A 25052-nucleotide genomic window follows, 5' to 3' on the forward strand; every position below is an offset into this window, starting at 1 on the left:
TTCCTTCCAAGGAGTAAGCGTCTTTTAATTTCATGGCTGCAATCACCATCTACAGTGATTTTGGAGCCCCCAAAAATAAAGTCTGACAGTTTCCACTATTTCCCAATCTATTTCCCATGAAGTGGTGGGACCAGATGCCATGATCTTAGTTTTCAGAATGTTGAGCTTTCAGCCAACTTTTACACTCTCCTCTTTCACTTTTATCAAGAGGCTTTTTAGTTTCTCTTCACTTTCTGCCATAAGGGTGCTGTCATCTGCATATCTGAGGTTATTGATATATCTCCCAGCAATCTTGATTCCAGCTTGTGCTTCCTCTAGCCCAGCGTTTCTCATGATGTACTCTGCATATAAGTTAAATAAGCAGAGTGGCAATATACAGCCTTGACGTACTCCTTTTTCTATTTGGAACCAGTCTGTTGTTCCATGTCCAGTTCTGACTGTTGCTTCCTGACCTGCATATAGCCTGTCTCTTCAAAGATATCCAAACCCTCATTCTTGAACCTGGGAATTTGTTACCAGTGGGGCAAAAGGGACTTTGTATCATAGATGTAATTTTACCGACCTTCAGATGTAAGAGAGAAGCTGGGGTTGCTCAGGTGGATTCTATCAAGACATATGAGCCTTTAGAGGTCAGAGCACTTTCCTGGCAGAATGAAGAAGCTGAGGAGAAGGGCTGTAGGAGCCGAGTCGGAGAGCTGCGAGCTTGACTAAAGTGCGCTGAGCTGTGGCTGGCAGGGAAACAAGGGGGCCTGAGTAAGGCCTCCAGGAGCTCAGGGTGATACTCAACTGCCAGCCAGCAGGAAACCTGACTTCAGGCCTTCCACTCCAGGAAACTTTATTCAGCCAACAGCTCGAGGGAACTTGCGAGCAGATTCTTCCAGGGCCTTCTGACTAGAACCCAGGCTGGCTGACGTCTTGGATCTGGCTTAAAACCTGCAGCAGAGACCAGTCAAGCTGACCCGGACTCTTCACCTACAGAATGGTGAGATATATTTATATATATATATATATTATTTTTTTTTTAAGCTGCTAATTTTGTGGTATTTGGTACAGCAGCAGTAGATGACTCTTCAAGTGGACGCAGGTGTTGTGAGCCTAGCTCCTCTTAAGTTCTCCATGAATCTTTTGCCTCCTCGTTTCAGCAGTTGTTGATAATTGTTATTTAGAGAGGTTGTCCTTAATAGTTACTGGATGGTGATTTTTAAAATTCTGTCAGTCCTCTGCATTTATTAGCTGGAATTCTCTGAAGGAGAACCTTCCTCTATAAATAATTTAGGTTCCCTGAAAAAAGATTTTATATGAAAAATGGATCAATGCCTTGTATTTTCTCTTTATTAGTTTTCAGAATACTGAGATGATAGTTTTGCTATAATTTGAAGTGACCAATTCATTGTTTCGTTTTTTGTTTTGTATTGGTACGAATTTCCGAAGTGTTACTTATAGTGTTTCAACTGCATAGTGTTTATTCTTTTTAATGCTCAAATTTAATGCTCAAATGGTCCCCTTTTGGCCAATGGAAGACCTTTCAAGTTCAGTCCTGTGTCTTTTTGTAAAGGCCTCATCATTTGTGATAGCATTCTTATTTTCTGATACTACAAATTCTCCTTTATCTTGTTTATCTTATACATTTTATACCCCAGACCGTGCATTGTCTGTTTCCCCAACAGCCCTTTTATTTTTTTGTGTTTAGACTCTACAAGCTGGGTGCTTAGGGGTACTTTTGTTATTGCTTTAAGGCCATCTTGGAAGACAGGACATGTTGTTTAGAAAATTAATAAGTTGGCATTAAATTTCCGAATCAAAGCTTACAATATATGGTTTATACTTTGATTTTTATACTTGAGTCTCTGCTAAAAATTTTAGTTTCTGACACGTTTTTGCTCTCTTTTCTTACCATGTAAATATTATTATACCTACTAATAAGATTGCTGCATCTGGTTTGATTTCTCTGCAGGTTGTTGTGGTTGTTAGAATTTATCCCTTTAGGGAAATACAGTGAAAATACTGAACTTTAAAGTATCAAGGTATTCTTTACTCTGTGGTTATGTGGTTATGCCACCAATTTCCTATTCATTTTTTTTTTTAATTAGGTTGTGGGTATTTTTTAAAATTTTGCTTAAAATGTGTAAATATCTGTAATTTTAGATTAAAAAATATAAAGAAACCAGGGCATTCTGGGAGTTCTAGATTCTTGTGTCTTTCCCGGCTTTCGCTGTCTTTTCTCTGTAGGTAGACTTCTGAGTAGTTCCTTGTTTTAGATCCATCAGTTTTTAATTCATAAAAATATGATTAAATACATGTATTTGCATGTATACATATGTGTCTATATATATAATCACAGTTTTCCTTACCTAAATAAAAATGAGCCTTTTTTAGAACACCATTTACCTTGCCTTTTTTTTTTTTAACTTATCCTGGAGATCACTTCATGGCAGTATAGAGTTTCTCTCATTCTTTTTTCATAGCTACCTGATAAATAAACTTTAAGTTTATTAACTTTACTAACTTTATTTCATAACTTAGGTTTATAGTTTTTCATAACTATAGGTTTATTTAGCATTCCCCCTTTTGTTGGACCCTTGATTTGTTTCCAGATTTTTGTTATTATAAATAATGCTGTGATGGGTCCTGTGTGTTCCCCTTATTTACTTGGGTATACTCAGTATTTATTTATAGAAATGGGGTTGCTGGGCCAAAGTGTAAATGTACCCTTTTCAATGAAAAAGAAATCATAGCTACTTTTGATATAACAATTGAAAGTAGAACCAAAAAAGTATTATTTTGGTAGATTTCCCCAAATTCCGCTTCATAGAGGTCATGCGTTTTGCAGTCCACGAGAGTTATTAAGAGTTTGCCAGCTCTTCATGGAGATTTCCTTGTAGTTATTGCCTGAGAACCATTCACACTCTGAGTGCTGATTCTTCATGTGTAAATTATGGGTAACAATTCCTTTTTGAACAGTAGGAGGATAAAATCTAAGAAGTACAAAAAAAAAAGTGCCTGGTACAGAGCAAGTGTTCAATAGATATAAGCTTGCTTTCCTCCCTTCTTTCTTGGGCACATCATTCCAGTAGTTCATTTAATAAATGTGCTAGAATCTTGCAGGAACTAAACATTAGTAATAAACAGACTAATAAGCTCTTCTGCAGAGAAACTACATGAGACAGAATTTGGTAAGCAGATAAAAATAATGCATTCCAGCAGTGCTTTGATGTAGAAACACAAACAAAGTAATGAGAGAGAGAGAGAGAGCTGAGGTTGTCAAGGGCAATTTTGTACCTCAATCTTCTCATTTTTAAGAAAATACATACTGTTTATGTCACAATGATACTTGGAAACTGAAATGAATTTCTGGGTATTTAAGTGTTTTTAAAAAGTCGTTTTAACACTTTTTTTTCGTGAGGAAAGTAACAAAAAGAAAGATGCTTTGTCAGTTTCCTAGGGCTGTCATGGCCAAGTGCCACAAACCAGGCGGCTTGAAACAACATAAGCGTATTCTCTTTCAGTTCTGGAGGCTAGAACTCTGATATCAAGGTGGCAGCAGGGCCATGCTCTTTTGAAACCTGGAGAGGAATCCTCCCTTGCCTCTTCCCAGCTGCATGTGGTTGGTAGGCAGTTTTGGTATTCATTGCTTGCAGCTGTATCACTCTAATCTCTACCTTCATTGTTGTTTTTTTTTTAATTTATTTATTTTCATTGGAGGCTGATTACAATATTGCGGTGGTTTTTGCCATACAGTCACATGAATCAGCCATGGTTGGACATGTGTTCCCCATCCCGATAATCTCTGCCTTCATTGTTACTAGCGTTTTCGCTGGGCATCTTTGTGTCTTCACATGTTTTCTGGTGTTGACATGCTTTATGGTATTGATGGGGCTTCCTTGGTGGCTGAGTGATAAGGAATCCGCCTGCCAGTGCAGGGGACGTGAGTTCGATCCCTGGGTTGGGAAGATCCCTTGGAGAAAGAAATGGCAACCCATTCCAATATTCTTGCCTGGAGTACACCATGGACAGAGGAGCGTGGTAGGCTACAGTCCATGGGTCACAAAGAGTTGGACATGACTGAGCAACTAAACAGCAACATTGTATTGATGGCTTGGGGGCCATCTGACTCCAGTATGACCTTACCTTAAATAACACTTCCCAGTGTATTTGCAAAAAAGGTCATGTAGCAAGGTGCTGGTGATTTGTAGTTTAACATGTATTTTTTGGGGGTGGGTGGGAAGTGCACAATTCAACCTATAACAGATGCTAATATGCAAAATTCAGCATTCAAAATAAGCTCCAAATGTCTCCTGGCAAAGTAACAGGGATATAGATGAAGGGAGTGGGAGGAAATTCTGACTCTCTGTAAGAGTTATGAGTGAGGAGCTTCCCAACAGAACTACTATTACTGTTATTTCAGTGCCCAAGGGACTGGCCATTTACCTGGTTCTTCCTTCAGAACCAGATCTTTAAATTGGCCTGGGTTTCTTTTTTCCTACACAGACCTGAGATTTTTAGGGAATTAGTTGGTTATTCTTGTGAACATATCAGCAGATAAAGCCCAAACAATTAAAATTTGCTTGCTCTCCTTAAAGTAAAAAAAAAAAAAAAAAAATATATATATATATATATTATATATATATATAGTCGGCTTTTGGTTGTAACAATAGTAAGGCAGAGCAGAAAAATATAGAGAGACCACCAAACACTTGGGATAGAGTTGAACACTGTTAACACTTTGAAGATGCTTCAGTACCTGCCTGTGTGTCACTGTGTACCTCTGTGTTACTGTGTGTGTGTGCATTTTGTATCAATTAAGAATGTATCTATCTGAAATTAATAGAAAGCCAAATAAGGGTGGATTTAATAAACAAGGGTTTACTTGTCTCACACTTTAAAAACCCTTATTATTGTTCAGTCACCCAGTCCTGTCTCTGCTGCTGCTGCTGCTAAGTCGCTTCAGTCGTGTCCGACTCTGTACGACCTCATAGACAGCAGCCCACCTGACTCCCCCGTCCCTGGGATTCTCCAGGCAAGAACACTGGAGTGGGTTGCCATTTCCTTCTCCAATGCATGAAAGTGAAAAGTGAAAGTGAAGACGCTCAGTCGTGTCTGACTCGTAGTGACCCCATGGACTGCAGCTTACCAGGCTCCTCCATCCATGGGATTTTCCAGGCAAGAGTACTGGAGTGGGGTGCCATTGCCTTCTCCGAGTCCTGTCTCTAGAGGTAGGTAATTTCTGAAGTTGGATCAGGGATTCAGTGGTGTCAGACGGAGACTCAGCTATTCTCTTATATATTTATAGCATATTCTCTTATTCCTTTCCATTATGGTCTCACAATGGCTACCACAGGTCTTGCTATTACTGGTAATCCAGAAAAGTAGAAAAAGAAAACTGTTATCCCTCCTCTTTTGTTAGGAAAGCAATAGATTTTCCTGAAACCATCCTGTGCCTATCTCCCACCTTTAGCCATTAGAGTCAGCCATGTCATTGTTGATGAAGAATCACATGACTTTTTCTTGTTGTATGGGACACTGAGAATGTGAGAAGCAGGATTGCTTAGACCAGGGGTTGGCCAACTATGCTTAATGGGCCAATTCTGCCTGTTTTTGTAAATAAAGTTTTATTGGAACAAAGCCACCCCCATTCATTTTACCTGTTTCCTATGGCTACACATAAAAACATCACAGCAACACAATTGAGTACTTGTGACAGCAATCACATGGCTCAAAATTCTGATATTATTTATCATCTGGTCCTGGACAGAAAAGCTTATGAACACCTAGGTTAGATAAAGTAATAATCCATGAACCAAGGCTGGAAACATGTTGTTCTAAATAAAAATGGGTTTTATTAGCAAGGGAAGAAATGGGAATGGATGTTGGGTGGGCAGTTAAGTGTCTATCATAATGGTGTCGGTGACGGGTTGGGGCTGAAAAGACAAGGTAGAACTAATCTTTATATGAACTAAGATTCTTAGTCATGTGTTCCTTTAACAGTTTCTTCCACTTGTGGCTTTTTTCCTTAGGTATCATCCTTTATTTAACCCACTCCTTCAGTGGCAAGCAACTCTTCCACCACCTCTGAATATCTTAGTTTGTCAAAAGGTTCTAATTTCTCTTATGTGTACAAGGATGAATTGAAGGAAAGATATATACTTTTCCACGAAGCATGTATATTGTAAGACTTCACCTTACAGGGGAAGACGACTGACCAATGAAGAAGAATTTCAGGCTCCAGAGTATATGTAGAAGTCTTCCTCCTCCTTCCCTTCTTTCCTTCCACAGATATTTAATAAGCTTCTAAATTTTAGGCTTTGTTCTAGATTCTGAGAATATAAAAGAGAAAACAGACAAAGTCCTTCCCCTCAAAAAACTTAACATCAATTATACTGGTAAATATGGAGTGTAAACAAACCATAAATAAATACAATAAAGTATCAAATGAGTACTTATACAATTTAAAGGCCTAGACAGTGACAAGTGACCAAGAAAGGCTTTTCTCAGGAGGAGACTCTCCAGCCTGGGGAAAGTCATACAGGAAACCCTGCATATAGCTGAAGAAAGGATGCCAGGCAAAGGGAAGTATAAGTGCATAGGTCTTGAGATAGAGCTTTGATTGGAACTGTCGTGACCAGCAAGGATATCAGTGCTCAGTTAACAATGAACAAGAGGAGTGCTCCAACATGAGACTGAGGTTCCAGCCAGGTGTCACATCACATAGGACTTGTAAGTCATAGCGAGGACTTGGGTGTTTGTTCTAACTATGGTAGCCAGTCATTGGAAGATTTTGATCAGGAGCATAAAATGCTCTGACTAATACTTTAAAAGATCCCCTTGGAGTACTCTGGACAGAAAACTTACATTTCCATTTGATTTGTACAAAAATAGATAATTTGTTGAATTGTAAAAGTTCTTTGTAAACAGGGAGTTTCTAGTCATTTTAATAAGTAAATAATTAACTGTACTGTGGATACCTTTTTAAGCTTTCAGGATACAATGATGAGACATAATCCCTAACCTTGTGGAATTTATAATCTAGTGGTTGAGCTTTAGAAGTAAACAGATACATGTAAATACTGTAGGAAGTTCTATAAAAATGGAGAACATAGTGGGACATTAAGTCCAGTGGGGAAGCCATACAAATTTAGGTGGACCAAGAAAGAAGTAAGATGTGTTCATTTAAGCTCTGTCCTTGAGGATGGGCCAATTGGGAGGATGGTGGCAAAGGCTGCCATATAAAATACAGGATGAACAGTTCCATTTGAACTTTATGTTAACAATGGATTTTTAAAAAATATAAGTGTGTCCTAAATATTGCATTTCTTGTTGTTCAGTCACTCATTTGTGTCTGACTCTGCGCACGCATGGAGAAGGCAATGGCACCCCACTCCAGTACTCTTGCCTGGAAAATCCTATGGACGGAGGAGCCTGGTAGGCTGCAGTCCATGGGGTCGAGAAGAGTCGGACACGACTGAGCGACTTCACTTTCACTTTTCACTTTCATGCACTGGAGAAGGAAATGGCAACCCACTCCAGTGTTCTTGCCTGGAGAATCCCAGGGACAGGGGAGCCTAGTCAGCTGCCGTCTATGGGGTCGCACAAAGTCGGACATGACTGAAGCGACTTAGCAGCAGCTGCACACACAAGGCTTCCCTGTCCTTCACCATCTCCTAGAGCTTGCTCAAACTTATGTCCATGGAATTGGTGATACCATCCAACCATCTCATCTTCTGTCATCCCCTTCTCCTCCTGCCTTCAGTCTTTCCCAGCATCAGGGTCTTTTCTAATGAGTCGGCTCCTCTCATCAGGTGGGAAAAGTATTGGAGCATCAACTTCAGCATCCATTCTTCCAATGGATATTCAGGATTGATTTCCTTTAGGACTGACTGATTTGATCTCCTTGCAGTCCAAGGGACTCTCAAGAGTCTTCTCCAACACCACAGTTCAAAAGCATCAATTCTTTGATACTCAGCCTTGTTTATGGTTCAGCTCTCACATCCATGCATGACTACTGGAGAAAACATAGCTTTGACTTTATGGACCTTTGTTGGTAAACTGATGTCTCTGCTTTTTAATATGCTGTCTAGGTTGGTCATAGCTTTTCTTTCAAGATGTAAGCATCTTTTAATTTCATAGCTTCAGTCATCATCTGCAGTCATTTTGGAGCCCAAGAAAATAAAGCCTGTCACTGTTTCTATTGTTTCTCCATCTATTTGCTATGAAGTGATGGGACTGGACTCCATGGTCTTTAGTTTTTTGAATGTTGAGTTTTAAGCCAGCTTTTTCACTCTCCTCTTTCACCTTCATCAAGAGGCTCTTTAGTTCCTCTTTGCTTCCTGCCATAAGGGTGGTGTCATCTGCATATCTGAGGTTATTTATATTTCTCTGTGCAGTCTTGATTCCAGCTTGTGCTTCATACAGCCTGGCATTTTGCATGATGTACTCTGCACCCTGCTTATTTAACTTATATGCAGAGTACATCATGCAAAATGCCAGGCTGTATGAAGCACAAGCTGGAATCAAGACTGCACAGAGAAATATAAATAACCTCAGATATGCAGATGACACCACTCTTATGGCAGAAAGTGAAGAGGAACTTAAAAAGTCTCTTGATGAAGGTGAAAGAGGAGAGTGAAAAAGTTGGCTTAAAGCTCAGCATTCTGAAAACGAAGATCATGGCATCTGGTCCCATCACTTCATGGCAAATAGATGGGGAAACAGTGGAAACAGTAACAGACTTTATTTTGGGGGGCCCCAAAAGCACTGCAGATGGTGACTGCAGCCATGAAATTAAAAGATGCTTACTCCTTGGAAGGAAAGTTATGACCAACCTAGATAGCATGTTCAAAAGCAGAGACATTACTTTGCCAACAAAGGTCCATCTAGTCAAGGCTATGGTTTTTCCAGTTGTCATGTATGGATGTCAGAGTTGGACTGTGAAGAAAGCTGAGCGCCGAAGAATTGATGCTTTTGAACAGTGGTGCTGGAGAAGACTCTTGAGAGTCCCTTGGACTGCAAGGAGATCAAACCAGTCCATTCTGAAGGAGATTAGCCCTGGGATTTCTTTGGAAGGAATGATGCTAAAGCTGAAACTCCAGTACTTTGGCCACCTCATACAAAGAGTTGACTCATTGGAAAAGACCCTGACGCTGGGAGGGATTGGGGGCAGGAGGAGAAGGGGACAACAGAGGATGAGATGGCTGGATGGCATCACTGACTCGATGGATGTGAGTCTGAGTGAACTCTGGGAGTTGGTGATGGACAGGGAGGCCTGGCGTGCTGCAATTCATGGGGTCGCAAAGAGTCGGACAGGACTAATCGACCGAACTGAACTCTGCATATAAGTTAAATAAGTCTGTGACAATGTACAGCCTTGACATACTTCTTCCCCAATTTTGAACCAATCCATTGTTCCATGTCCAGTTCTAACTGTTGCTTCTTGACCTGCATACATGTTTCTCAGGATGCAGGTAAAGTGGTCTGGTTAAAAAGATATTCAACTGAAATTCAGATTTAACTTGGCATCATGTATTTTGATTTCTTATATCTAGCAAACCTGGAGGATATCCTTTGGGGGCATTGCAAGTGGGTGGTTAAGCATGGAGTCCAGAGTTGAAAACAGAAGTGCTGAGAGGAAAGTAGAGGGCCAAACTGCATCCTGCTGTCAGAATAAAGTCCAGAGGATGGCCAGCAAAGAGTTTTAAATACGAAAGTGACAGGTTCTGATTTCAAATTTAGGAGAAAACACAATACTCTGGATCTGAAGTGCAGATGATAAAATGAGGGCTTTCTTAGTAGCCCGAAGAGAAGAGACAGTATAAAGGTCATTTTTAGGCATTAGCTTTTATTTTTATAATTTGAAGCTTTGTTTTAAAATATTCTGGAACTTGAATTTTTCAGGAATCACCATCTGCTTTCCTTTCACACACGTTTGGTCCCAATAGGCCCTTTGTGTGTGTGTGTTTAGTCGCTCCATTGTGTCTGACTCTCAGACCCCATGGACTGTAGCCCGCCAGGCTCCTCTGTCCATGGAATTTTCCAGGCAAGAATACTGGAGTGGGTTGCCATTTCCTACTCCATAGGTGTTAGCTTTTGAATTTCATTTTTTTTAAAAGATTGCTTGTGTATTCCCCTGAGCAAGAGTTTGATCTTTTTTCTCATTAGTTCATGCTAATTTGAATCCTAAACCAGCAGAAAAGTATCTGGGAGAGAAATGTCCTTAAGAAATATAATCAGATTTTCACAAAGTGAGCACTTCTTTACAAAACTCCTGGACTGTGTTCACAGGCGTTATCTCAGGCGCCCTCAAGATCACTCCTCACTGTCAATGTTAGGGGTTGAGGTAGGAATGTGATCTCTTGACTTGCTCATTCTAACCTCAAGCAAGGATCCCTGAGGGCTTCTCTGACAAGCAGGATGCTAAGATGTTCTTACGAGGCCAAGAGGACAGAACTCTGGGGAAAGGCCATGCTCTCTCCAGTTGGTGGGAAGAGATGGGCCTTGTCTCTTCAATAACAGCCCAAACTCAAAGTTCAGTCTGACTTTGAAACAGATTCTAGAGGGCAGGATGAAATTTCTTCAGAGAAATGAGGAAATGCAGGGAGTTTCTGGTCAAACACAGCACCGCAGGCCACAGTAATTCTGAAGCATGCTTCTCTTCTACTAATTTTTTATCTATATTATCTTCCTGTTAGAATTTGTTGGCTTATAAAACTTCTTTTTCTCAATCCAAATGTTGTTCTCTCTTCTCTCCTTCCACCTATTCTCAGTCATCCACCTCATCCTTCCAGTTCTTCTGGTTTGTTCTTCAGACATTCATCCCTCATTTATTCACTAAAGATTACTGAGTATCTACAATGACTTCCTATTTTTGCATTTAAATCCCCTATATGAAAAGAACATCTTTTTTTGGTGTTCTAGAAGGTCTTGTAGGTCTTCATAGAACTAGTCAACTTAAGCTTCTTTGGCGTCAGTGATTGGACCAGACTTGGCTCACCGTGATGTTGAATGGTTTCCCTTGGAAACAAACCGAGATCATTCTGTCATTTTTGAGACTGCACCTAAGTACTGCATTTCAGGTACTTTTGTTGACTATGAGGGCTACTCCTTTTCTTCTAAGGGATTTTTGCCCATGGACTACAGCCTACAGGCTCCTCTGTCCATGGGAAAAGCCTGTAGGCTGCAGTGTATGGGGTCACGAAGAGTCGGACACGGACTGAGCGACTTCACTTTCACTTTTCACTTTCATACATTGGAGAAGGAAATGACTCACTCCAGTGTTCTTGCCTGAAGAATCCCAGGGACGGCAGAGCCTGGTGGGCTGCCATCTATGGGGTCACACAGAGTCAGACACAACTGAAGCGACTTAGCAGCAACAGCAGCAGCAGTAGATATAATGGTCATCTGAATTAAATTTGCCCATTTCTGTCCATTTTAGTTCACTGATTCCTAAGATGTCAATGTTCACTCTTGCCATCTCCTGCTTGGCCACATCCAATTTATCTTGATTCATGGACCTAACATTCAGGTTCCTATACCATATTGTTCTTTACAGCATAGGACTTTACTTTCACCACCAGACTCATCTATGACTGGGCGTCATGTTTCTGTTTTGGCCCAGCCACTTAATTCTTTCTGGGGCTATTAGTAATTACCCTCTACATTTCCCCAGTAGCATATTGGACATATTCAGACCTGGGGGACTGATCTTGTGTCATATATTTTTGCCTTTTCATACTGCTCATGGGGTTCTTGCTGCAAGAATACTGGAGTGGTTTGCCATTTCCCCTCCAGTGGTCCACGTTTTCTCAGAACTCTCCACTGTGATCCATCTATCTTGGGTGGCCCTGCACAGCATGGCTCATACCTTTGTTGAGTTACTCAAGCCCCTTCATCACGATAAGGCTGTGATCCATGAAGGATGAGATGTTTAGATAGCATCACCAATGCAATGGACATGAATTTGAGCAAAGTGCTAGAGACAGTGAAGGACAAGAAAGCCTGGCATGGTGCAGTCCATGGGGTTGCAAAGAATTGGACATAAATTAATGACTGAACAACAACAATCTACAATGAAGCTTATTTCATTGGGATTGCTAAAGAATGATTAGATGGATCAAAGACTGTCTTTTTCCAAAACATACTTACAGTATTTGGGAAGAGAGAAAGTGGGGGGGAAGTAACAATATTATAAAATATTAGAGTAGTAATCTAATTACAAGTAACGATAATAGTAACAATTCAGTAAATGCTTGCTAGATGCTGAGTTCTTCAAGAACTTTATAAATGTTTACTTATTCCATAGCAACAAAAGTTCCATGAGAAAATTATGATTACTGCCTCCATTTTATAAGAAAACCAAGGTGCAGTTTTCATGCATCTGCTTCCTGTCTCCAGGTTAGTCACAGAGCTGGGCAGGGATCACAAGGCTGGCTCTAGAGTTTGTGTTCCTAACAGTGTAAGTTTGTACTGTTTGTTATATATAGACAAGTGTATTTTATATAATTTATAAAATACGAATTGATTAAAGACCGTTTTCTATGGGGATTCACACCATTGGGTAAGTACAGGGATAGATGTAGCCTGATACATTCTTGACAGTAGACCACCATCTACTTCAGGTATGGACCTGGTTCAACTGTATTTGTTGGCCTGAAGTTATAATGAGGCTTTTGACTGAATATTCAGATTAGGGAGTCTTCTCTAATAGGAATTTAAAACAATGAAATAAACACGGTCAAGTAGAAGGAATATGTTTTGAGCATGATGAGAATAAAACCCTCAACTTTTGGAGGGTGGGCAGAAGAAGGACCACTAGTAGTGAAGAGAAGAAAGAGTGAGAGGCAGGAGGAGAACGGAGAGAAGGCAGGGAAGACTGAGAGATGGAGTTTCGAGGATGGAATCGTCCATGTCAATTGCAGCACTTTATTTCATTCACTGCATGTGTCCATACCACTTCATAAGCTGAGCCCCAGTGCCTCCAGCAGCTGGTCAGAAATGGCACACGCTCTCCCACCCCGGGGCTGGTGCTCTTTTCCTCCACTGGGTCTGGCTCTTCTCTTTCTTAGAAATGCTTTCATGTGGCCTCCAGCCACATAGCCTTCAGCACCTCCACCTGCTCTATCCTGTCTGGATTAGCCCCCTGAACAAAAAAAGGCACACCTGGGCCTTTGATTTTGCTTCTGTTTTGAGCTCACTTTTGATGGAGAAAATGAGATTAAATGACTCAGCCCTAGAGAGAGGATGGATTGTACTGAACTCCCGTTAAGGAAATAAAGAAGGGAAAAAGATGGAAGTCTCAGGAGGAATGACACTGTTTCAAAAGGAAACAGTGTTTCAAAATAAAGCTGAGGAAAGAGTCAATGTTTGAGGAAGTGCTGGAAGGTGACTGTTCCAATTTAGAAGCCCTTTGAAGTCGCCACCACATTTCTCTAGAAATTCTCAGGGAGGCAGATTTGATTATTTACCTTTCTTCCAATTCTACCAAGTACCCTTCGGGTATAGTGAGGTAAGAAGACCTTCAAGAGGAATGAGTCACCATGATATCCATCTCCTGAGAGCAGGGGCTAGGGTGAGGGGGATGCTGAATTTACTTTAGAATGAAGACGGCAGAAAGTAGACCAGACTTCCAGTGATTGTCTCAGAAGGGGGTCCAAGCCTCTAGATGAAACAATAGCTTCCAGGTATTTGTGAAACTCACAAAACAACGTACCTTTCACAGCTCTGTTATTTTGGTTTTCCTTTGTATATTCCTCCTAGTGATTAGCCATAGAAGCTTTCAAGCATAAAGACTCATGTCCTTGCTTTGAGAAAGAAATTGTGATGACAGCAAAGAAAAGAGGTACTGTATCTGACTCCACAGCCGATTTTTAGGGGAGAAGAAACCCAACAGATAGCAGCAATTTATTTAAGTTTTGTATTGAAGTATAGTAAGTTTGCAGTGTTTCAAGTGTACAGTCAAGTGACTATTATGTGCGTGCTCAGTCATGTCTGACTCTTTGCGACCCCCATGGACTGTACCCACCAGCAACTGAGGCAAGAATACTGGAGTGGGTTGTCATTTCCTACTCCAGGGGATCTTCCCAACTCAGGGATCAAACCTGCATCTTCTGAGGCTTCTGCATCGGCAGACAGATTCTTTACCACTGGGCCACCTAGGAAGCATGTATAAATGAATATTTTTGCTTTATTGATGGGGAATAGGTGTTGGGGATACAGGGTTATACAGTATAGGGAGCAGGTCTCAGGGACTTGTCCTGACCTTTCCAGAGGCTGTATGCTTGTGGGCACTCCCTTCCTCTAGTTGCAGCCTAATTTCTCTACTCTGTAATTAAGGAGTATATAAAGCTTCTTTCAACTCTGGTATCTCATAGTCTAGAATTAACAGGACAGTAGGGAAGCAGGGTAGAGAGATGCAGCTTTCCCCCAGAAATTCCTGTTTGAGAGCAGCTTCTTGTGTTTTCATTCAGTGGGTCCAGCTTGTCTGAGTCTAAAATTGGGTTGGGAGTTTGAACAGACCTCTCATCCATGGAGAAGCATAACTCATCTGAGAAGAAGCACAGGTGGGAAAAAGCTTTTCAAGTGTTTCTGGCCCTAAAATTGGAGATGTTTTTGTCCTGAAAGCTGCTGAACAAAGTGCAGATTGTATAAAACCATGGGACTTCAGAAACATCTTTATGAAGATTCTTCCAGTAATGAAATTACTTTGGATAATGCATTTGTTGGATATGTTTTAGGTAAGAAGGGGAAAATAAACTTGTGCCAATTAAAAAACAAAAGTGAACTAAATGAACTGAAGCTATTAAACATTTAAAAGGTCTAAGCAGTGATAACACTTTATTTTTGTTTTGTCTTAACAGAAATACTAAAGAAGATATTTAATAAAGTGTTACATAAATGTGTGAACATTTCTGCAAATATGTAATTTACTAAGGCAGTTTGCATTAGGGTGGATTCACTTCATTTTGCTGCTCTCAGGTTTGTTTGTTGGGGTATGTGTGGGTGTGTTTGGGTGTGTGTGTGTGTGTCCAAATGCCTTGTCTAGGTTTACTTCATTGATAGCTTCCAAAACATGATGGATGCCAAGTAATATGCTTGCAAATGTGCACTTGGGACATAATCTTTAATTCTGCCTTTCTGTGAGTGACTTATAATATCTGGTGGTGGTGGTATAGTCGCTAAGTTGTATCCAGCTATTTGTGACCCCATGGAGTGTAGACGGATTGTAGCCCACCAGGCTCTTCTGTCCATAGGACTTCACAGCCAAGAATACTGAAGTGGGTTGCCATTTCCTTCTCCAAGGGATCTCCCAAACCAGGGATCGAACCTGGGTTTCCCACATTGCAGGGGGATTCTTTCCCAACTGAGCCACCAGAGAAAACCCTATAATATCTGGAACAGATAATAATAAAAGCAACCACATAATGTTTATTGAGTGTTTATTTTGTGACAGGCACGTTTCTGAGCATTTCTTATTTAGGTCTTCCAAGATCCCTTATGGTGTAGATATTATTATCATCACTGTTGTCTCACAGAGGAGGAACTGGAGGATCAGAAACATTAAGGTCCCATTTAAGGTCACATGGCTGCTCAGAGCCAGCAGAGCCAGGGTTTGACTCCACCTTGGTCAGAATCTAGAACACAAATTCTTATCCCCCAGACAACACTAGCATCCCGTGGTGTCCTTTTGGTCCTGTGTTGCTTGTTGCACTGATCTGGGAGTCATGCTCCGTTTCTATTCTGAAATGTGCAGTTAGCACTCTTTCTTGTACATACATTGTATCAGCTGCCTGCTGCCCATGAAGCCAAGTATTATAGAGTGAATGTTTGTGTCCTCTACCCTCCTCTCATATGTTGAAGCCTTAACCCTCAAGGTGATGTATTTAGAGGTGAGATCTTTTGTAAGTAGTTTGGTTTTGATGAGTCTGTGATGATGGAACTAGTGTCTTTAGAAGAAGAGGAAGAGCAGGCAAGGCTATCCTCTGTGACATGTGGGGACACAATGAGAAGTTGGCAAGGCAGGAAGAGGGACCCCCGCCAGGAATTGAATCTGCTGACACCTTGGCCTTAGACTTCTCAGCCTCCAAAACTGAGATAAATAAATGTCTGTTGTTTATTTGTGGTATTTTGTTATGGCAGCTCAAGTGTAGATCCCAGGGTTTGTGCTGTCTCAGTTCAGTTCAGTCGCTCAGTCGTGTCTGACTCTTTGCGACCCCATGAATCACAGCACGTCAGGGCTCCCTGTCCATCACCAACTCCCAGAGTTCACTCAGACTCACATCCATAGAGTCAGTGATGCCATTCAGCCATCTCATCCTCTGTCGTCCCCTTCTCCTGCCCCCAATCCCTCCCAGCATCAGAGTCTTTTCCAATGAGTCAACTCTTCGCATAAGGTGGCCAAAGTACTGGAGTTTCAGCTTTAGCATCATTCCTTCCAAAGAAATCCCAGGGCTGATCTCCTTTAGAATGGACTCGTTGGATCTCCTTGCAGTCCAAGGGACTCTCAAGAGTCTTCTCCAACACCACAGTTCAAAAGCATCAATTCTTCGGCGCTCAGCCTTCTTCACAGTCCAACTTGCACATCCATACATGACCACAGGAAAAACCATAGCCTTGACTAGACGGACCTTTGTTGGCAAAGTAATGTCTCTGCTTTTCAATATGCTATCTAGGTTGGTCATAACTTTCCTTCCAAGGAGTAAGTGTCTTTTAATTTCATGGCTGCAGTCACCATCTGCAGTGATTTTGGAGCCCCCAAAAATGAAGTCTGACACTGTTTCCACTGTTTCCCCATCTATTTGCCATGAAGTGATGGGACCAGATGCCATGATCTTAGTTTTTGGAATGTTGAGCTTTAATCCAACTTTTTCACTCTCCACTTTCACTTTCAACAAGGCTTTTTAGTTCCTCTTCACTTTCTGCCATAAGGGTGGTGTCATCTGCATAGCTGAGGTTATTGATATTTCTCCCGGCAATCTTGATTCCAGCTTGTGCTTCTTCCAGTCCAGGGTTTCTCATGATGTACTCTGCACATAAGTTAAATAAGCAGGGTGACAATATACAGCCTTGACGTACTCTTTTTCCTATTTGGAACCAGTCTGTTGTTCCATGTCCAGTTCTAACTGTTGCTTCCTGACCTGCATACAAATTTCTCAAGAGGCAGATCAGGTGGTCTGGTATTCCCATCTCTTTCAGAATTTTCCACAGTTTATTGTGATCCACACAGTCAAAGGCTTTGGCATAGTCAATAAAGCAGAAGTAGATGTTTTTCTGGAACTCTCTTGCCTTTTCCATGATCCAGCGGATGTTGGCAATTTGATCTCTGGTTCCTCTGCCTTTTCTAAAACCAGCTTGAACATCAGGAAGTTCACGGTTCACATATTGCTGAAGCCTGGCTTGGAGAATTTTGAGCATTATTTTACTAGCATGTGAGATGAGTGCAATTGTGCGGTAGTTTGAGTATTCTTTGGCATTGCTTTTCTTTGGAATTGGAATGAAAACTGACCTTTTCCAGTCCTGTGGCCACTGCTGAATTTTCCAAATTTGCTGGCATATTGTGTGTAGCACTTTCACAGAATCATCTTTCAGGATTTGAAGTAGCTCAACTGGAATTCCATCACCTCCACTAGCTTTGTTCATAGTGATGCTATCTAAGGCCCACTTGACTTCACATTCCAGGATGTCTGGCTCTAGGTCAGTGATCACACCATCGTGATTATCTGGGTTGTGAAGATCTTTTTTGTATAGTTCTTCTGTGTATTCTTGCCATCTCTTCTTAATATCTTCTGCTTCTGTTAGGTCCATACCATTTCTGTCCTTTATCGAGCCCATCTTTGCATGAAATATTCCCTTTGTATCTCTAATTTTCTTGAACAGATCTCTAGTCTTTCCCATTCTGTTGTTTTCCTCTCTTTCTTTGCATTGATCACTGAAGAAGGCTTTCTTATCTCTCCTTGCTATTCTTTGGAACTCTGCATTCAGATGCTTATCTTTCCTTTTCTCCTTTGCTTTTCACTTCTCTTCTTTTCACAGCTATTTGTAAGGCCACCCCAGACAGCCATTTTGCTCTTTTGCTCTTGATCCCTGTCTCCTGTACAATGTTACGAACCTCATTCCGTAGTTCATTAGGCACTCTATCTATCAGATCTAGGCCCTTAAATCTATTTCTCACTTCCACTGTATAATCATAAGGGATTTGACTTAGGTCATACCTGAATGGTGATCTTTATGATGAGAATGTCTCAGCTCAGTGCACCTGGTCCCACATTTGCTTCCTCTCCAACTCAGCAGACCCCTTTTTGGCAGTGCCTGATGCCAGCTCTGTGCTAGCTTCTGGAACTCCTTACAGCAACCCAAGGCCTTCACTGCATCATGCCTTTGGCCTGGGCCCTTTCCCCTCTCATCTTCGTGCCTGGTGAACTGCTATGATTGCTCCTCCTCAGGAAGCCCTCCTTGATCTCCCAGGTGGAGCCTCGTGCTCCCTCCATTGGCCTGATGCTCCAGCCTTATACGTTCAGTGTTTCTCTAACAGTGCTATCCTGTTCTGTTGCAGTTATGTCTTATATTTTATTGTAGCAAAAACCCCCATATCACATGAAATCACCCTCCCAAGTTTCCAAGTGTACAGAACAGAATTGTCAACCACAGACACATCATTGTGCCACAGACCTCCAAGGCTCCCCAATCCTGGGTGACTGAAACACTACATGCATGTAACAGCTCCCCTCTTCTCTTCCCCCTGCCCCTGGAAACCACCGCTTTATTGTCTGTTTCTATGAGTTTAACTACTTTGAATACGTAGATAAATGAAATCCTGCAGTACATGAGTGTCATTTTGTGTCTGGCTTTTTTTACTTAGCATAATAGCCTCAAGATTCATCCATGTTATGACATATAACAGCGTTTTCTTTATTTTAAGGCTGGCTGAATAATATTTCATTGTATGTATATACCATATTTTTCTTTGTCCATTCATTCACCCTTCCATGGATATATTTTTATTTTAGGTAAGCATTTTAAATATTTAATTAATTCATAATTACTGAGATATAATTGAAATATAACATTGTAAGTTAAAGTGTTGATTTGATACATTTTTTATATCACAATATGATGCTCACTGTAGCATTAGCTAACAGCTCTATTATGTCACGTAATTATTTCTTTTTCATGGTGAGAACTATTAAGATCTAGTTTCTAATTTTTGAACTTAAAATTATTTGTCACAATTTGCTTAGAACTAGTTATTTTTTTACCCCCAACAAATTGTGAATTTCTGGAGAACAGGGATGGTATTTTTTAATCTTTGCATACTATCAGTGAATTAAACTTTTTGTGCAACATTTTCTTATACTTTTTAATGATAAATGAGCTCAGGTATTATTTTTTATCACCTCCTATCTATGATCTATTTGTCATGTAAAATATATTTTGCTATTGTCGAGGACAGCTGTTTAAAACATTAAACAGTGCTTTAAAGATTTTTTTTTTAAGATAAGATTTCTTAGCATCTTTGACATTTATAACACAGTACTGTTGGTTGTAATTACCATGCCATATATGAGATCTTCAGGACTTATTTATTGACTAGTTGCAACCTAGTTGAAGCAAACTGTTCCCATTTCTTCTGCCTCTAGCCCCTGGTAACCACCATTATACTCTGTTTTTATGAGTTTGGCTTTTTTAGATCTTCCTTGTAAGTGGTACTGTACAGAGCTTGTCTTTCTCTGTTTTATTTCATTTAGCATAATAGCATTTAGGACATCTATGGACCTTAGAGTCAGATATCCTTCTTTTTCATGGTCTAATTCATTCCTAATTAATGGCTGCATGATATAAATATCTTTACCCATTTATCTGACTTGCTTAGATTGTTTCCTATCTTGATTATTATGCACAATGATGCAGTGAACACGGGAGGGCAGGCATCTCTTCCATGCGTGCGTGGGTCTATTGCATTCATTTTGATGTGGGCCATCTGACTTATTAAATCCATTGAGGAGAAAGACCATTTCCTATTCCACTTTGAATTCCAAGTTCCTAGAATTGCCATATAAGAGAGGCTTGATAAATATTTAGAAGAATTAATTTCAATATGAACAAACATAGAATAAATGTTTGGAAAGAGGAGCAACATACATCCAGCTGAAGGAAGAACAGATTTTCTTTAAGTAGCAGAGTAGGGATGTGAAGAGGAACCTGAAACAACAATCAAAAATTAATTTTACATTTTGCTAAGCTTTAAAATCATCTCCCAAACCACAATGATGTAACTTCTTTTCATAAATTCATTAATATACTCTGGACTACTATCTCCTGTCTGAAGGAGATTCTGTTGCCAAATTGAGAATTATTCTTAAGCCCCCGTGTTCCCTGCTTCCCTCACTTTAAAAGGTTTGTACACAATTCCAGATAGAAGAAAGTAGTCCTTTCAGCCCATCTTCTTTCACTATTATTTTAATGAATGCTGGAACCCATTCAGCCCTTAGAATTTAAGTGTTCTTAGAATCTCTGGTCAGCATTTTTAAAGATCTCTTTTGGATATAAGTAATTCATACTAAAAACCCAAACATAATTTTTTATTCAGAAAAAGATGAACCCTATAAAATTTGCTTCTCCCCAAAGATAAAATGTCAGCATTGAGAAATTAAATGTCCGGTGCTATTTGAGATTGCCAAAACCTTATGTGTTACTTTCTAAATCATAAAGATGGATCTGCTTCCATCAAGTCTTGAATTTTCATCCTCTGTGGCTAGGACTATATATATTGTTAGAAACCTGGTTGGTCTCAAGATCTCATTGGTGTTTCAGCAAGGCAAAGGGAGGGAAACTGAGAATTCATTTGTGTCAGGGGCAACAACCCCCCTTGTGCGATAGATACTGTGTTCCCATTCTATAGATATTAGCAAACAAAGGAAAACCCAAACCATAGCCCAAACCACTCAAAACAACAACAGAGCATGTGTAAAGGAATCCATGACTCAGCCCTGGGGTAGCAATCCTCAGAGTAACTGAGCTGAGTTATTCTTCAAGGAGCAAAGCCATATTTCTCTTCTTTTGAAGTAGAGGGAAGTTTTTGAAGATTGCACTATTTTATGGGGAGAGGAATATAAAGGAAACTCTTTGAGCAAAAGTTTCCACAGGCATCCTCTCCAGTCAGTTTCTGTGTGAGGCATTCTTAGGAAATTTTCTTTTGTTCCTTGCTTTATATACATTTTTCACAGGGGTTCTGATCATAAGGGTCCATGGACTCCCAAAGGATTTTTAGAGAGAATGCTGAGGTTGGACTTGGATAGGGAAAAAAATTGCATCTTTAGTTTCATTAATTTCTACCTACAGTTTAACATGTCTCTCATAATGAATTTAGACCACATCCTTTGGTAATATTAGCAGTATCGAGCCCTAGTCATTGACAGAAAGCACAGACACTTTCATGTTACGTTAGCGTCACTGCTGATTGTTGAAAAGTCCCGTCTCTTACTACTTATGAAACTGTCATACCTAGCACTGTATATTGCTGTTTTTTAAATTTATTTTTTAATTGGAGGATAATTGCTTTACAGTGATGTTGGTTTCTGCTGTACAATAATGCAAATCAGTCATAATTATATAATGACTCCCTTTTGAACCTTTATCCCCAACCCTATCCCTCCCCTCTCTATGTTGTCATAGAGTGCCAGGCTGGACTCCCTATGTAATATAGCAACTTCCCACTAACTATCTGTTTTAACACATGATAGTGTATATATGTCAATGCTACTTTCTCAGTTTGTCCCACACTCTCCTTCCCTTGCTGTGACCACAATATTGTCATTTAATGGAATAATAGAGACATGTATGCTTTGTATCACAAATTGGTTGCTTTAATATTGGGCAACTGTATTTACAACATAATTATATTCTTTTATAATCTTATGTATGTTATTTTGTGCATTGGAAAATATTCTAAGAAAGGGTCTACAGTCTTCCAGAGAGTGCATGGCATAAAAAAGAGAGGTCTCCTAAATCTTTGCTGTGTGTTTCATCCTCAGTCTCTCTCTCCATCATTTCTTTTCTCTTACTTTCATTTCTTTTCTGTCCATTTTCCTTCCATCTTTTTCTTTCTTCTTATACCTGCTTATGCTAAACATGGGGATTCTGTTTGTTCTGGTACGTAGTGGGGTGCATTCTCCTTGACTCCAGTTTTTCTGTCTGACCCTCTCAACCTCCTCCTCTGAGATACAGTGTCCTGTCCTTTGCTTACCTTAATCTGAAGCCTTTGGAGGGAGTGGGAATCCAGTTAGGCCTGAGTGCCACCTTTGTGACTGAACCCAGTTCTGCTTTCTCTTCTGAGATTTGCCTAAATGTCCTACATCATTTAAGGTTTGTGCCTGATTTTTACAGGAGTAGTTCTCCTCAAGCTAGTGGGGTGGGGAATCCATACTTGATACTATCCTCCCAATTCAACAACTGGCAGCTTCCGTCAGAAGAAGAGTGAGAGTGAGAATCCTGGTCATGCATGTTTTGCCTTCTTGCTAATAGTCTGGGGGAAGAGGGTGTGGAAAGAATTTCTGGTCTTCTGTGTGCCTCTTTCCTGTGAATCCAGATTTCACAAAGATACGTCTTTTTCATTTTCCTCCATGTTATCTGTGTTTCTATTTGAGTTCTGTTATTTTCCTGAATTTTTTTTCAACCCATAGTGTTCAAATGTTACCCCATCCCAGTGACTTCGGGGAATGATTTTTAAAGCTCATAAAACACGATTTAGGGGCATATAATTCTGTGTTTCCATGGGGTTTAACTCAAGGTAGGTCATTTCAAAAGCAGCGTCCTACAACTCTCACTATAGGTCTGTATTGATAATGTTTTCTTGTTTTTATTTTGGCTATTCAGTGGCATGGTCCTCATTCTTTTATCTCTGTGCAAAAAATGGAGGCTTAGATTATTTAAAATCTGTTATTTTCAGGGCTGGAATCAGGCATGGGAGTGTGATCTGCTTTCAGGACACAAATTGTGGAGCAAAGAGAGGCTTGAAAGACGTAAAAGAGAGACAGAGTCATACTCAAGCTGGGTGAGTGGTAAAAACTGAGTCAAAGATAAAACTTAGAGGGATCTAGATGGAACACCAGGATTCTGACTGGAGGACAGGGGGCAGAGCTTGAACAGAAGTCTTGAAACACAGGGACTCAATAGTGACCACTTCTATAGGTATTTGACCTTCTCCAAGGCTAGGGGGAAGAAAGCTACCCAGGACATTTGGAAATTTTCTCCTCTTAACTTTTCTGTTCTAATGAATGATCATATTGTTTTGTATCTCTGTTCTTTCATTTAGGAAGGGGTTCTCGTGATGATAATAGAATAGAGGAGGTTCCTTGCATGTTTAAGGATCAGTAAAGATGCCTGTACTGCAGTGATAGAAAGAGGGAGAGTGGTAAGGAAGGATGGAGAGACGGGTGGCCTGATTATGTCAAATATTGTGGTTCTCCTGATAAAGACATCGAGTTTGGTTCAAGTATGTTGGTGAGCTACCTGAGGATTTTAAGCAGAGGGGTAATTTAGTACAGTTGGCATTTTGGAAGAGTTTCTTTAGTTGCTGTATTGAAAAAAGGTTATAGGAGTTAGGAGTGTGAAAATAAAAGCAGAGATCATTTTGGAGTTAGTGCAGTCATCCAGGTGGGAGATGATGGTTGGCTTGGACTACGGTGGGATGGAAGATGTGGTAAGTCTCACCAATTGGGCTTGCTGATGGGTTAAATCTAGGATGTGACAGAAAATAGTGTTATGGGTAACACTGGGGGTTTGGACCTGAGGAACACATAGAATAAGTTTGCTGTTGACTTATAGGGAAGCTCCAGAAGAAACATTTGGAGGAAAGGCTAAATCTAAAGCTTCTGAAGCAGTGACACGGTTACCTTGCTCATCATCCAAACATGGTGGGTTCTCTGCAATTGCTACATAGGAAGAATCAAGGGGCAGTGCTCATGCATTCTGGGGATGGAGCGAAGCTTGGAACTAGTTTTGCATGTCACTTTGTATGAAATTAAGAGAACTGAAGTGTACATATTGTAGAGGAAGGTGCCATCTGAGAGTCTTCCTAACCGATACCAGCACTGCGCAGAGGGAAAGTTGAAGCTCTAGTCTGGGTCCTCTGACCTTCCTGGAAGTAACACATACTCTGACTTTTGAGGGTTTTCCCAATGATTGCAGTGGCTTTCGCACCAGAAATAGAGATCTGAAAAATGTTTGTATCATGGAGTTCAGTGACCCTTTTAAAGGCCTTTAACGAAAAAAGAATCACCAGCATATCTTCCTTTATCAGGAAGGATTCTGCCTGCCATTCACAAGAAATCATGCCAAGTAATTTAATAAAAGGAATCTATTACTTACATTTAAGAAAGTATTAGGAAGTACAACCAGAAGGCGAGGGAACCTCAGAAACGGCCACTGTGGGAGGCTGCTACCAACCCGAGGGTTGGAGGGAAAGAGAGGGGAGCTGGTCCACCAGGGGACATGGGACACATGGGTCTGCTTGCTGGGATCTGGGGCCACACAGGCAAGCCAGAGAGAGATGTAACCTCGCAGGAGAAGGTGCCTGCTGCAGGGGAGTTGGGGCAAGTCACTGGCTTTCTTTTTCTCTTCCTCCTGCCCTTCAGTCTCTTCCTTGCTTCCCACCTGGAAGCAAGAAACAAGCGGACCCAGAAACATGGCTGGCAGGGGGTTGCCACCTGTGGAATTCCAAGTAAACTCGAGAAAAGGTGGGGCATAGTTCTGAGGACAGATAAGCAAATGATTGCTAAACATCCTCACAAAAAACTGAAAGAAGAATGAAGTTGGTGAATTCCTGTCTCAGAGATCAAAGGAAAGAAAGGAATTGTGTGGGGCTTCAGCTACTGTCAGCACATAGAGTCGGGTCTTAGGGAATAGAGATTAGTTTTACTGAGAACTCTGTTAGATTTAGAAACTTTGGAATATCCCTATGTTGATTTTTATTTTCCTCATGGTAGTAGATTCTATTTTTTTTTAATTAATTAATTTATTTATTTAATTTTATTTTATTTTTAAACTTTACAGATTCTTTAAATAAGGGG

General features: G+C 40.5%; 2 long non-coding RNA genes across 3 annotated transcripts in view; both read left to right on the plus strand.

The window, feature by feature from the left end:
- The first annotated feature begins 500 nt into the window (after positions 1-500).
- The window catches only part of LOC123334459, a 244352-nt gene continuing 219800 nt past the window's right edge, over positions 501-25052 (plus strand). The window contains exon 1 of one of the 2 annotated variants that reach the window (XR_006552330.2): positions 501-982. This is a non-coding gene — a long non-coding RNA (uncharacterized LOC123334459). The remainder of the gene's footprint in view (positions 983-25052) is intronic. The other variant, XR_006552329.2, reaches the window with a different exon arrangement.
- On the plus strand, positions 5152-7307 carry LOC123334462. Its single transcript, XR_006552335.2, has 2 exons — positions 5152-5213; positions 6015-7307. It is a non-coding gene; the product is annotated as an uncharacterized LOC123334462 (long non-coding RNA).

The sequence above is a fragment of the Bubalus bubalis genome, chromosome 7 (genome assembly GCF_019923935.1).
Source record: "Bubalus bubalis isolate 160015118507 breed Murrah chromosome 7, NDDB_SH_1, whole genome shotgun sequence".
NCBI lineage: Eukaryota > Metazoa > Chordata > Mammalia > Artiodactyla > Bovidae > Bubalus > Bubalus bubalis.